The 14,601-nt window shown below is 41.2% G+C and overlaps 1 protein-coding gene across 1 annotated transcript in view; it reads right to left on the bottom strand.

The window, feature by feature from the left end:
* Window positions 1-14,601, bottom strand: part of CLSTN2 (calsyntenin 2) — a 315,092-nt gene that overhangs the window by 78,361 nt on the left and 222,130 nt on the right. The gene's annotated exons all lie outside the window — the stretch shown is intronic.

Below are 14,601 nucleotides of genomic sequence, written 5' to 3'. Positions count from 1 at the left end.
AACATTCCTCCCTCTTCCTCTGTCAGTACTAAATGGTTTCTGAAAGCCCCAGAGGCCATTCCATATGGTACCAACAGCAGTGGTGAGCTAAATTATATTTGAGCTAAATTAGGAGACTGTATTTAAAGAAAATAGCACAAAGAAAAATAGATAATACTTGAGAGGTGGTCTTTTTTAAACTGCTGTCACTCCTTGAGCCACTTGAGCTGCCAGGTGGTAACAGACATGCAGATTCTTGCAGTTTAGTTTCCCAACACTGGAAAAACTAATGGTGCAGAACATGGGCACATTCAAAATACATCCTGCTTTATTTACAGACATCCATCATCTTTGGATCAGAAGCAGTTGAAGGCACACAGAAAAGTGTCCCTTTTGGACATCTCCGTTACCCACCCACATTCTCACTCATGTATGAGTGCTTTCGTGGCAGCAGCTCACTCTGCCTCCAAACTGTTTCCTGACATAATAGATCCATAGCATCTCTCAGAGGAGTACTAGAGAACAGAACAGATAGGACTAATAAAATTGATTTGGTCACAAAAGACAGCATAAAGGATCTTGTATGAGAATATGAGACTGGAAAGGAAAAAAGACCCAATTTCTGGTGTTCCTTTTTTTATCCTTCATAATGAGAGCAAGGATATGCACACGGAGTTAATTTTATTTTTAGTTCAGTCTCTATAACCTGCTCCCATGCAAGATACTCCAGAATCCAACTTTAAAAATGAAATATTTATATAAAGATCAATATGACTTAAATATTTTTATGACATATTAAAAACATGCTCTTTTATGAGCAAGTCAGTCTCAGGACATGCATTATAGATTCAAAGCCATCTCCCACTCACATAATCCTTTTCCATTTATTTCCAATTTACAGTTGCTTTTGAAAAGCTCCTTGCCAATCATATTTGAGCCAAGTGCCAAATTCTAAATTAATTCTGAATCTATGATGTCTAATTCAGGCCTGATTCCTGTTGCTCTATTACAACATTACTTGTTTATTGCTTATTTTTGCAAAAGAGAACAGACAGTGACTTTGTACAAGTACTGAAGTTCATAAATCCTATTATGTGTGAAAAATAAAAAATTGCAAGGGCGTGTGTGCAGGGAGGGTGGGGATTAGGTATGGAGGTATAAGCACAGAATTTTTAGAATATTTCCTCAACTATCATCACACTGGTTTCCCTTTATGACCACAGGAGCTGAAGCTTTGCTCAGCTACATCCACTGACATTCAGGCAGATGAATCCCACACTTAACAATTTCAATCAGTCCTGTGAATGCCTTTAAAGGATCAGCACACAGTTGTTTTGGTAATTGTGAGGCACTGAAAACATACATTAAGCATTGCTTAAACATTTTCCTGCTGCCCCCTCTCCCTCCAGGGGTGTGAAAGGGCTGTGGAGTTTCTCAGGACACAGCTGTGCTCTTTTCCAGGCTCTCTGCTGTTCACCCTCAGTGAGCTCAAATATTTGGGCTACAGAAGAAGCAATGGACTTTAGCCTGAGAATCAGATTTTCAACAGGACTAACACCTTGCACATCCATAAAAGCAGGCTGCACAGTGATAATGAACCGTGCACAGGGGCCAAAGCACGAGACGAAGAGAAGGCTGAAAGGAAGCAGCCTGTTCAGCTTGAACCACAGGCACTGATCACTGAGTTTGCATCCCACTGCTGTCACACACAACCTTTGAAAAATATGATCTGCATTTCCTTGTAACTTCAAAACAAAACATTCATCTAAAATGATATTGTGGATTTTAGTTTTTACTTTAATTGAAAACAAAATAAACCAGTGCAAACATGGGAAATCTAATGGCAAATACTGTTTGTTGTGTTCTATAAAGACTGGCCTTCATAGTTTCTTAATAAAGTTTTCCTCAGATGCACAATCCATCAACAGAAATCCTAACTTCAGTGGTTTGTGTTTATTATTTTATTGATCCACTGTTTGATCGCAAACAAGACAGCATTTGCAGACGTCCAAGCTACAGTTCTTAAAAAACAGAAATAGCTCCGGGCAGATAAAAGTTCTCTCAGCCCTAATCTAAATATTAATAATTTTTCCCTCTCCAAAGGCAGAGCCTTAATGCAAAGCAATCACAGAAGCAGCACATGTTCCAATTAGTTCTCATCAAATATTTTAGAAGTCTCTATATCCCTCTCCTATGCAAGATACTCCAGCTTTAAATATAACTCCAATTTTGCCTCCATATTTCAATTTTCCAAAGATAAAATAATGACAGCTGCCTGGATAAGATGAGATATTTGTAAACACACTGCAAAAAACCCACATGCACTTCCAGAATGTGGCTACAGAAACCTGCTTATTTGAAAACAACTGGAAATGTTGTTAAAAATTGGGTAAGATGTTTTTTCAAAAGAAGGGCTCTACTGCTGTTTCCAAAGAAATGAACTAACACTGTCAAACAATTTAAATGTATAGGCTCATGACTTTCTAAAAAGGTGTCTTAATGGCTGTATTTCAAATGGAAATGATAACAGAGTTGTAAGAGCTGTAACAAAGCAGAAAATTAACTAAGGTCCACTGCCAGACACACAGACATTGACGGATATATATATATATATATATATAAATACTCTTATTAAGCATTACAAACAATGTCTTTACAATGTAACAGATACTATTTCTCATTATTAAATAGAGCTACAGGGCTTTATTTCAATCCAGCTAAGTTAACCCCATACTGTCAGAGATCAGACAGCTACAGAAGCTGAGCTGGGCAGCATCGCAGAACTTTTGGCCCTGGTACAGTGAGAGCCAAGGGAGAGATAAACTCCAGGCAAGAACAGAAATGAAGACATCATGTCTGGTCACTCTGACCCTCTGACACTGTTCTGGCGAGGGGAGATGCAAAAAGGACTTTATGGCAAAAGAGATAACAAAGGACATTACTAGCACAAGAAGAATAATCAGAAGATTGTGTTTCTAAAGGGGACCAGGACAAAGGGGTCGAATTCTGGTAAACTGTGTGATAAATGGTTTTGCTTTGCTGGCATAAGTGGAGTCCGTGGCAGTCAATCCTTGCACCAGACATACATGATGTCAGTGGGAACTTTGGCAAGCTTATCTTACTTACTGGGGTCTTAGGTAAGTATGGGTTTGTAAATTACTGGAGGAAAGGGAAGCAGGATTTCTCTCCTACTCAGACTCACCTCTGAAGTTGCAAGACCTTTGCACCACCTTCTTCCCTTCCCCTTTGCAAGGCTGAAATAATGAGAGTGCAGACTGGGACATTGTTTTTCTCCTAACAGACAACCCAGCAAAATTCTGTGCTTTGTTCTTAATTTCATTTGAATGGGTTTGTGAGCAGGTGGATATAGGATTTTGTGATCATAGAAATCGTGGTAGCACTGAACTGCTAAAAAAAGGATAAGCTGGTGACACCATGTAAAGGTAGAAGCATGCTCATGAAATCCTACAGCAATTGCCAAGGCAGAGGGAAAATTTCTCCCAGGCCAGGAGGCACACTCTGAGGGCTTCCAGTTGCTTCCTATAAAACCTTCTGGTTTTACAGGGCTGAACTCTGCTGAGAGTTTCACTTTAGTACATGTTTTAACTAAAGTCTGGACATGTTTTTTCTTCAAATCATTCACGCGATCATTAGCCAGAAGCACCTATTAATTTTGAAGTTTACATTCTTTTAAGTTTTAAAGCCTTGATAGATCCATATGTTACTACTCCAGGGGGAATAAGGATATTATTTCCTCTGTAAAAATTATAATAGCCTGAAAAAAAGCTACTGATGATTCATAATTACTGAAATATAACCAAAAAATTTCCACTGTTTGGAAATTGATAAAGACAATGCTTCACATTCAGTCACATTTGCATGCAAGATTTAGTAATTATAAGCATTGATCAATAAAATTGTATTACAAATTACTCTTTTCTATGAAACACCAGATTCATACTTCTTGAAGTAAAATAATAATCCCCAGTGTTACTCCTTTAATAACTACACAGCCTCATTCACTTGAATTCAATTTCAGAAGTTATTAAGAAACACTGGATTATTTGGCCTTTCACAGCTCCCTTTGCTACTTCCTTATCCTTCAGTACACCAAGAATACTGAAGCCTTCAGGTGGAAGCTGGGATCTCTGACATTCCATCGTTGGCATCAATAGTTACAACAGGCACCAGCTGTATGTGAATCAGGAATCAGCAAGTGCTGTTTCAGGGACTGGCTGAGGTTCAGCAAGGCCAAGCACTGGGCCACCCCAAGCCTGCAGCGCTCCAGGCTGGGCACCGGGGCTGACAATGCCTCCCAGAACAGGACCCAGAACAGGTCAGCAGCGGCTGAGCAGGAGCCAGGTTTGCCCGGGTGGCTCAAAAGGCCAAAGGCAGCTGGCCTGGAGCAGCGTGGCCAGCAGCACCAGTGACTGTCCCCCGAGGGACAGCCCTGGGGAGGCCACACACCAAACCCCGTGCCCAGTTCTGGGTCCCTCACTGCAAGAAAGACCCTGAGGGGCTTTCTGAGTGACTCCAGAGAGGGGAACGGAGCTGGGGAAGGGCTGGAGCACCAGGCTGGTGAGGAGCAGCTGAGGGAGCGGGAGGGAGGCTCAGCCTGCAGAAATGGAGGCGCAGAGGAGACCTCATTGCTCTCTGAGAGGAGGCTCTCGTGGGATGGGAGTCAGTCTCTTCTCCAAGGTAATGACTGATAGGGTGAGCAAATGGCCTCAAGTTGCACCAGGGAAGGTTTAGATTGGATGTTAGGAAAAAAATGTTTCCACCAGAAGTGTGGGTCAGGCACTGGCACAGAGTGGCATCACCATCCCTGGAGGGTTTCAAAAGACATGTAAATGTGGCACTCGGGGACATGGCTTAGTGGTGGGCTTGGAACTGCTGGGTTATTGCTGGACTGAATAATTTTACAGGTCCTTCCAACCTCAGTGACAACTGCGTGCTCAGGCAAACTCGTGATTCCTTACGGAATGGAGATCACACTGCTGTGTCCAGGTCATGTCTGGATGTGTGACTACACACATGGATTTGTTCCTGAGAACATCTGTTAACTTCAACTATGTTTTAAAGAGATGAATTGTTTCCCTCAAGTGCTATGAAATGATGCAGCTCGACAATACAGAGATGCTACAGAAAAAGCATTGGGTGACAAAGAGGTCACATCTCACTAAACGGCAGAGAGAGCACACAAAAGTGCTCTAAAAGCTCAACAAGAGGAACAGCTTCAATTCTCTCTTATACTTTTAGGTAGCAGTAAATCAAATGTGAAGCTCAAATCTCTGGGAAACCAGGCTTCATTAGTTTGCTGCTGGCAAAACTACTCATTTACATTTATATCCTGTTCTAATTTTATTACTCTCTAGACTTTTATTACACTTCCTTGTGTGTTTTTCTCCAACATGCAATCAACATAGATAATCCTTTATTTAAAATTAAGGTTGCAGTTTTATACTTTCTGAGGTAAGCACAGAGACCCTGAAAGATCCCAAAGTGCCTAAGAATCAAAGCCCCAGGATCCCATGGCAAATCCACTCCCACCTTGAAGGAGACAAAAGCCCTGTTCAGGACAGATGCTTATCAAGTTTTGATGCAAAGAACAGCCATGATCAAGGTGTTACAGTGACCCCCAAAGCTCTGCACATGAATGACAATGGCACTGCTGTTTCCATAGGTCTGTCCTTCAAGAACCTAATTCAGCTCCATGGATCCACCAAGTCCTAACAGAGGTGTTGGGGTGTGTTCCTGATCAGTTGTAGTTAAATGAAGTTAAGTTCTGTATGTCCCATCCTCCCCTTTAAATTAAAAGTGGTTCTGCCCAGTTTGTCTCCTCCCCTGAACTCCTGTCTGTTTTCTTATCACCTCCCCTGTCGTCCCAGCAACCAATGTATCCTTTGTACTGTTCCTCCCTGGTGCCCTGCCTGTCACTCGGCAAGCCGTCCCTTTCCTTGAGAACCTTCTCTCCAGGGGGTCGAGTGATTGGTTCAGGGGCCGGGGCTCCTCCCCAGGATACCCCAGGTTGGTCAAGCCAAGTTGTCAATTCCCCCTTGCCTATTACCCCCTGGTCCTCCATTGGTTGGAGGCCAGGCCCCTCCTTTGTACCCACCCCTCTTTAAAAGTGACTGTAGCTTTGTTAACTTCGTCTCTCCCTTCTGGACATCCTCGCTCCTCCAACTCCCTATCCCTCAATAAACCCAGTTCCTCCAGGAGTCAGAGTCCGCCTTTTTATCTCTTCTGCCAGAGCTAGCCAAGGCCTTCTAAGGCACACGATCTCTGTCACAGCGGATCAGAGAGTGTGTGCTCTCAGCACTGCAGCTCGGGTGCCATCGGGCTCGGCTGGGCCGCCCTGAAGAGGGACACACGCGGCTGCACAGAGGTATCTGACTGCCACCACTAAAGAAGAATCTCCATACACTGCATGCCACCAGTAGGCTTCCAGGAATTTTATATAACGTGTGGATTTGCTTGCAGCATGACTTTCCTCTTGTTCTAACTAAAAGTTTGTCAACAAAATTGAGGCACTCTCAGTACAAATCAAATTCAAATCTTTAAGGCTTTAAATGCGGATGGAAATCCAAACACAGGCACGCTGCTCTTGGAAAATTTATCAACAAAGATTTCTCCTGGCACTTGGATGGCCACCTGCAAATAAGAACCCGCTGGGGCACTGCTCAGTTTGCTGTTTTCTTGGAAATACAGTACTGACCCATGACCTGCTGTCAATGTCAGATTTTCCAATAACATTTTTAGGTTTTTTTTATAATCCAGCTTTCCACAGTAACAGCTGTATACAAGTTTCTCTGCTGGCATCCTGCAAACACCTCCTGCAGTGCAAAGCTGGTGACCTTTTGAGTGTCTCCGTGCCACTGGGAAGGTTTACAGCTTTGACAAGTTTTTCTATCACAGGACATTGCTACTGTTTAAATAATTACTGAATGCAGAAGGTTAAGTTTTGAAGAAAGAAAGGGCAGTTGTTTGGGAAAATGAGGCAAAATAATAATTAGAGATGTAAAATATCTGTAAGGATAGGAAAAAATAAGGTAGTAACTACTGTATATGCTTTTCCAGCTCATTTAAGTCAATGCTATTAAACTCACACTGCAATACTAAATTCCAGGAAGCAATACTGAAATATGAATAGAGGGAGGTATTCATGCCTGAATACCAAAAATTATTATTTCCTCATGTCTAATTTTATGGGCAACACACTCTTCAAAGAAAGAGCATAAATCCACTGCTACACTTCCTGTTCCATGGATTTGAAACTCGAAGAGGGGGAAACTGCACTTGCACTTCAAGTAATTCATTGTTGCGATAAGTTCACACCAAATGAACCAGACTTCATCCTTCTGCTGAAGCAGGGACCAGCTGCTCAAGATAAAAAGATAGTTCTGCGGGCAGCATAAAAGCAGCAGTGATATCTGGGTTTCCTCCTGGCTCCACAATATATTTCCTACTCTACAATTTTTTTTACATAAATGTGGCTTTAAAAGTGTGATTTTTCTGGACAAACTGTGATGTTAGTGAGATATCTGACCACATTGCTCTGTTGGAATCCCCCACTGCTGAGATGCACAACACATCCCACTCAGGTCTGCACTCCAGCTTAAATGATGGAGAGCTGATAGATGTTTATTTGAATACTGCAATAAACATTGAGGTTGATTAGAAAAATAAGTAACAAGGAGATAAATGTTTGTGCACATAAAGATGTGCTTAATTAATTACTGACCCTGCCTTTTGCGAACACCCTCTACTCCAAAAGCATAGAAATATAAAATATTTTCTTTCCTCCCATCAATCAAACCTTTACCAAATTAACACTCTGTTGCAAACAATTTGAAACATTTCTTAATCTTTTATTCTTTCTAAAATCTGACAGATTCAAGAGAGTCAAAAAAGGAAGAAGGTGCGATTTTAAGAACAGAAGCAAAAAAGTATAATTTTCTAATCAATGTGTGGAGCTCCATGCCCACTGCACCAATGGAAGGCTTTGTCAGCCTCAAGTTTCATGTTTGGAAGTATCCCGTGGATTCAGGAGTGCATCCAGTGCCACACAGCCACACACTCAGCACACAGGAACTGCTGTCCCAGTTAGTTACAGCGCTGTAGGGCACAGCACGGTGTCTCTGACAGTTACATGAGCATCACTGAGAAATATTTGCCTTGGCATTTTTTACAATGCCACATTATAATGAACAATTTGAAAAATTAATCCTGCAACCATGTAGTTAAGACTGTGCAAAAAGCACATTAATAAAAGGAACTTTATCTTCCAGGAGCCAAGTGAAGCTGTGAATTACAGTTCCCAGCTGAGTCATTTTCTGCTCTCCTTTTGTACAGGTGTCAATAACAATCACAAACACCTCTGGGTCCTTGTCCTCACACACATTATCTGCATTCTTTGGGCAGTGCTCATTCAAGGCTGCAATGTCTGCAGCTGTGGTTGCAGCTTTGCTGCTGCTGCAGCAGATCAAAAAGCACGTTTCTTCAGACACTCCTCTTCCAGGAAACACAGGGGCCCAGATGCTCCCACTGCCCTAATTCCATGTTCGTGCCTGAAAGATGGGTCACAAAGCTATTTCTCCTCCAGATTAGTGAGGTCTAAACACAGAAAAATAGGAGATAACTTGCCTTATGACCTGACCCCATTTAGTGTGTATATCATTTAAAAAAAGGTGAACCTATTTTTAAAAGAGTGACCTAGAGGCATCTGCACGTAAAATTATAAAGGTTATTACAATGCTTGCAATAATTTCCTGCCACTAAGTATTACTGAACAGTTAAAGAACAAATGCTAATAAACTATGTGAAAGTAGCTATGATGTATAATGTTCCTCAGATTTTCAAATTAAATAGAGGCCTAGAATTAGGATCTTGGTTAGCGAATATATATTGCTTACAGAATTCCTACAGTCCAACAGGCAAACCTAACACAAATATTTCCTTCAGCAGGATAGGTGCTCCAGCATGACCTGCTAGATTTGGCTCCCTTGTGAGATACACAGAGATAAATAAGAAAATGAACATCACCATGTTACACTCAGAGTAGAAAATCAGCAGCTGTTTAGTCTACAGAGGACTCAGCAGACTGACAGAAAACCTAACTTTTTAATTAAACTACTTTCCCTAGGGCCTTATATCAAGGCAGACAATTTTTGAGATAAAGCAGCTTGGAAAATGTTGAATTTATTAAATGATTATTTCCCTGAATAATTTTAAAGGCATTCTTTTGGGGTATAGTTAGCTAATTCAAAGCACACAGTGATTGACCAATCAGTTTTTCTGTTTCTTTTGAATCAAATGCATGAGTTAGTTCTAACTTGAGATCTATATCAGGAACTTTGGACTGGCTAGCACGTAATTTAAACACCAGACTCAACCACGCAAACCAGAGGAGAGCCAAGTACTAGGAGCTAGGGCTGTCCTGCAAAAATAACAACCATTAAATAATTCCAATATTCTACCTTTGAATAATTGTGGAGCTTGCATGGCATTGGCAGCCTATGAAATGAGTTCACAGGGAAAGTATGAATCTTTTCAGTGGCTCCTAAACTCTTGATAACACACAGAGTAAATTTTCTCAGATGCATTAGGTGTTTTAGGACTCTTCTATCTTTTGCCCACAAAAACACATGTGAGAGGCAAGGCACTGAGTGAGCGACTAGGAAAGGGATAATGTGCTCACACATCCTCAAGTTCTCACTCAGCTATTTACTCTGCTGTGGCCTCTTCTCACAGAAGCAGATTAAATAAAAAATTTAGGAACATTAATTTAGTCTTGGCATGGAGCCTGGACACAAGAGATTAGTCTGGGCATCCTGCAGACAAGCAGCAAAGTAGAGCACTGAGTTTAATTGTTACAAGAGTACCATATGGTTCCTCCTGATCATGGCTTTTTTTTTTCATTTGCCTTTACTTCCACTTGCCTGTCTTTAAACAATCTGAAATCCTCAGCTCCTGATGTAAAGTCATAATTTGGACCGGATCTCTAGACATGGTAAGTTACTTTGGACACAAATACTTCTGCTACAAAGCATCATCTCAAATGAAAAGCAACACAGTCAAAATTATAGCATCTGGCTTTTTATCAGAATGGAGATCATGTAATGAAGATAACAAAATTCATCAAAAGAAAAAGTAAATGCACATCTCCCTGGAAGATCAGTTGTAGTCTAATTTGTTTGCACACTTATAATTATTTATTCTATTTCTAACAAAATATATTCAGTTCATCCTATTCCACTGAGCCTCCTCCTCTTTTGTTCTATTGAGTTTAATGTTTCCTACTACACCTTTGTAAAGAGAAATGCTGGTGCCTTTTTATACTGTGCTGGTCTTAAGCACAAGGTTGCTCCCCACCAGCCCAATACTCCAGGAGACAGCTCCAGCCATTGACCAGAGTTCAGGCAGCCAGCAAATGTAGGTGTTTTTGTGCAGAACAGGCTTGCAGTGATGTGTCAGTCCCAGGAGAACACAGGTTTTCAGACACAGAAATCCAAGATTCCCCAGCACAGCTTTGGGCAGAGCTACCTTCACCTGCTCAGGCTCAATCTCTGACACACGAGAGGTGTGAGAACCTGAGCTGTGTGAGCTGACTATCTCAGCACTTCCAGCTGCCCGTGGACAACCCCTACTTGACATGTTGCTCCTTATTCCCAGCTTTTCATTCTCCTAACAGCAGCACAAATGGTTAAGCAGTGCAAAATCCCAGCTTTTTCTGAGACAGCAACTAATTCCTACTCAGAGTTTAGTAAGATCCTTGTTTTTCAATGCAGGACTGCAAGCTTGAAGAGATCCTGATATATTCCATGATTCAGGTGGGACTCCAGCTGTTATGAATAGAAGAGTTGTTCATTTTTTGGGGGTTGCAGAATTGTCAGGTTAAACCAATTGCTGCCAGGTTGGAGTTTTGGCTGTTTGTTTTTGATGGCTTCATGTTGTAATCGCCTGTTGTTAATGGTTTTTCTTTAATTAGCTGTTGATGGTTGCTAATCCTTCTCCCGTCCCCCTGCTGCTTCCCGGAGGATGATACCTGAGACTTCGGGAGGGGAGGGAATGTCAGAGCTGCTATGCAGATGAGGAAGCACCTCACCAAATGTAGCAATAAAAACCCCTAAAACAATGCGCCACCATGGAATTCAGAGATCTACGTGATGTCTAAAGGTGAGGAACTGAATCCAGTATCTGCTAAGATCCTTTTTACCTTTCACCCTGGCCTGAAAGGATGCCGGCTAGAAAGAGGACCTCGAATGTCAAACTGAAAAATTGGAATCTCCTGGTGCTCTCTTGAGGACGGAAGCCCCAGCTCTGCCTGCATGCCAGTGGACACAGCTGCATCCTCCTCCTCCTCTGTGTCACTCCTGGAGAGCAGCAACAGCGTGGGCGTGACCTGTAGTTTCTCCCCACCTGAGCTGATTTTCAATAAAGGCATTAAAAAAGGAGAAAGATCTCCTGCCCTATTTATTTCACAGCCACCAAAACAATTCCAGAAGCACAGTCCCATGACACAATATTTATAATGGCAGGGGGATTGTGCTCCAGTAAATCTCAGACTGATTGCAAACACAGCTCTTTCACGGAATGGTATGGTCAATAGGAGAATAAAGTAACTTTTCCTGTATGGAAACTTGGATTAAGGTTTTTATACTCTCACTGGAATCAAAATAACTATAATGGATATACAAACTGCAGCTGTGCTGAGCCTAATGATACAGAACAGCCCTTAACAACTCCGTTGTAAAAACAGAGACTCTGTCCCTTCTAAGATTTTACACTGGGATATCTTATCCATATTAATTATTCAGCAATGCAAAGAGCTTTGCTTTCTAAACTGTAAATTCAAAACCACAGTGAGCTCAACATGCTGGGATTTGTGCTTTTTATCATCTAACCCACTGAAAACCCCTATATATTTGCTATATCTCTTAGATGTTATCCTATTTCTTGCCCTCTTGAGCAAGGGCACAGAGGACAGAAATGGTGCTGTTCAGCAGCTCTGAAGATGGTGTTAGCTTTTTTCCCCAATGTGAAAAGAAAAACTATTTGAAACTTTTCATGGAATTGAGCTGTGTCAAAATAGTTTTAAGATAAAGGTCAGACTCTCAATCCAATCCTCTCAAAACCCCCTCAGGACTGCAAAATGGCAGAAACATCAAAACATCAAAAAATCAACAAAATAGACCTACTTCAGTACAATTACATTTTTGATAAACCACATTTATGTCGGCTCCACTATAAATATTTAATGACTTTGCTCTTTCTCTTTGACTCCTGCTCTAAGTCTGCTGCCCAATTCTGGCTGTGATAGTCTGAGAGATGCCTGTGACTTTTAGGAAAAATGTAGGAGTTTGGGGCTGCCAGTCCTGAAAACATGGAGCGCTGCAATGGGGCTGGGACTTCACCATCAGATTTAGTTCCAGCTTTGTGTGAATTTGGCCTTTCTAGGATTTCCTAATCGCTGGATTTATTGTCCTCAAAGCATGCATGATCTTGCAAACATTTCAGTGTCTGGGGATGTACCAGGGTCATTGTTCCCTTACTTTTTGCCTCAGATCAGCCTCTGAGTAAGTCCCTGCTGCAAGTGCAAAACTGAAGTTCTCAGAGAATGACAAAAAACTCTAAAAGAGACTGAATTCAGTGGAATCCAATGTGAAACAAACCATGTTGTGGATATATATTTCAGTTTCACCTCAGCATTGAAATATTTGTGGATTCACGACCTATTCCTTTAAATGACTTAAAATCCTTCTTTCTTTTGGGATATTTTGCATCTCTAAGAATTAAGACTGCTGCAGGAGTTTTGAGAGGTCTGGATTTAAGTGTAGGCATAAGTCTTTGCATAGAAAACTCTTTTAATGTTTTATAATGTGAACTTCCAAGGACAGTTGCGTATCGATTTCTTGAGCAAATGAGATACTACATTAAAAAAAAAAAAAGACTACCTGAAAACAGAGCTGAAGTTAAAAGTACAGAATCTTACTGATTATTTACAAATTTTGCATTGCTATCAATGGCAAAAGACAACCCCTTCCTGAGTGCTGGTAAAATCCATAATTAAAGTCTAAATTAACCTTGGGTAACCAAAGTGCAATAAAACTGAAGGCTGTAGTGCAGAAATGAACACAGATCTCACCAGAAGCTGTTATGAATAATATCAAGCACAGTTCTTGCTGAGAGATTATTTTTCTACTTAGTCTGTATTCCACCTCCACTTTCACTCTAGAAAGTGAAGACCAAAGCTTATTTTTTATGCTTTAGGAGCTATGGCTGAACTTCAGTTGCAATTTAATTTTTAATCTGAAATTAATAGAATGAAGGATGCAACTATTAAAACCAAATGTGCAATATAAAGCAATAAAAAAGTACCACCATGTAAGTTACAATAATAAATCACTCCAGTGATTCAGAAAGTGCAAATAAATATCTATGTAGTTTATGTTTAACTGTTCCTCAACAATGAAAAGAAACAAATTGTATTTGCAGTTTCTGAAGTAAATTATCAGGAAACACAATGTATTTTATCAAGAGGTATCATTAATTCAAAGCCAGTTTTGTAGTTACCACTCAACAACACTGAGTGGCATTTGCATTTATACCTTCACAAGTGGTCAAACAGAATTTGGCTGTGGCAGAACTCCCTCATGAATGCTCAGCTCTAGCCCTGCGAAGCAAGTGCTGTGTTGACACAGATTTTAAAACAGCCATTTACAGACCTGACATGTTTTTGGAAGGAGGAACTGAGTAACTGCTTGTCAAGGCATTTGCTGAAAACAGCTTCTCTGCTAGCTTTTATTCCATATATTTCTGAGCATTCTGATTTCATTTTAAAGTAGTAATAAAAAAATAATGGCAGTGTTGTCTGTACTGCCTGGGTTATTTCACTCCAAGTCACCCCTGCTTGCTCTGAGGACACAAATGCCCCTGAGAGGATCCTCTCCTCTTAGCCCTGCAGCACACAAACTCACACCAAGCGACCAGGATCGTCATCATTCTCTTGCTACAGCATTAGCAGCCTTGTTTACTGGAAACCTCATTTCCAGATGTATTGAGTAAATGCAGATCCTCGGGGATTCGCTGGAAATTGCAGGTGATTACAACGTCTAAAGACCAGGCTGCCTGTCATCATGATATTTGAGCTAAGTAACAGAATTGTGCAAGTGGCTTCAAGGGCATATTCTGAACACAGAGGGATCAAACAGTTGTCAGGGAGAGCCCAAGAAATCTTTATTCTCATTACATACTTAGAGCATTTTGTCTCTGTAAGACTGGGTTATAGATGTAACAGTTGAAAAAAGCTTGTGATTTTTGCAAACTGAGCACAAAGGAAATAATAAAATAGAGTGACAAACCCACGGTTGTGCCAAGGCTCTTGTCTGCAGGGCAGAGCTGCACACCCTGAGATGATGGGGGCCATCTCACAAAACCCCAGCAAACACCTGGGAACAACTGGGATTCAGGATCAAAAATTGCCCACTTGCACTTGTTTCCTGGCATGGCTCTCTGGGCAGCGTGCTCTCCTGGGCACCAGAAGGAACCCAGAGAAACAGGGTGCTCTCAAGCAGGTAAATCTCACCTGAGTGCAGTTCTTCAAACCCTCTGAAGCATTAACAC

Source organism: Pyrgilauda ruficollis, unplaced genomic scaffold (genome assembly GCF_017590135.1).
Source record: "Pyrgilauda ruficollis isolate IOZ18807 unplaced genomic scaffold, ASM1759013v1 scaffold79, whole genome shotgun sequence".
NCBI classification, from domain to species: Eukaryota; Metazoa; Chordata; class Aves; order Passeriformes; family Passeridae; genus Pyrgilauda; species Pyrgilauda ruficollis.
Note: the sequence above shows the minus strand (reverse complement) of the source record. Positions and strands in the feature narration are given on the sequence as shown.